At 31.1% G+C, this 646-nt stretch overlaps 1 non-coding gene across 1 annotated transcript; it reads left to right on the top strand.

Annotated features, from left to right (window-relative positions):
* The first annotated feature begins 288 nt into the window (after positions 1-288).
* Smp_tRNA_00865_Pseudo_CGA.1.1 lies at positions 289-360 on the top strand. Its single transcript has one exon. It is a non-coding gene (tRNA).
* Positions 361-646: the final 286 nt, after the last annotated feature.

Here is a 646-nt window from a genome sequence, read left to right as displayed (position 1 = left end):
TCGACATAAAGAATGGTCAGTTACTCGTGATTATTTACTGTGATATTATTGTCTGCTCCTTTTTTTCATCATACAAATTTCATTCTGATCTGAATGTAAGATAAAGCTTTTTTTGTAATGAAACAAGCTTTGCACAAAGTTTTACAATAACCGGCCTATATTATGTAATAATAGTTGGCATTTTGAATGATTGAAATTATAACAAACTGAGAATTCACTATTGCATACACTTTACTTAAAAGGTACCGGTTTGTAATAAAAGAAAAGTATAATTGACTATTTTTGTAAATATCAGGTTATTGTTCCAATCAAATGGCGAATTTTTTGTATTGTATTTTACAGTACCTTTTATATGTACTGGGATGTGTTGGTAAAATTAATGACGGCCGTTAAGTTACTCTTAAAACGTATCAGTTAAATTAAATACATTTATAAGAAATCACGACAAACAACGCGTAGTCAAAAGAATAATGACGATTTTGATGAAAATTAGTGCGAACTTTGAATTATTAGTGTTATATCTAGAGCTTTGATTCTTGCTATGCTGCGTACTACTAGACTACTTGAACGATCGAACCCGCAACGTCACAAGAGAGAAGACAGAAGACTAGTGGGTAGGAATTTTATTCCCCAAAACAGTGTCAAA

Source organism: Schistosoma mansoni, chromosome 2, assembly GCF_000237925.1.
Source record: "Schistosoma mansoni strain Puerto Rico chromosome 2, complete genome".
Classification (NCBI taxonomy): Eukaryota; Metazoa; Platyhelminthes; class Trematoda; order Strigeidida; family Schistosomatidae; genus Schistosoma; species Schistosoma mansoni.
Note: the sequence above shows the minus strand (reverse complement) of the source record. Positions and strands in the feature narration are given on the sequence as shown.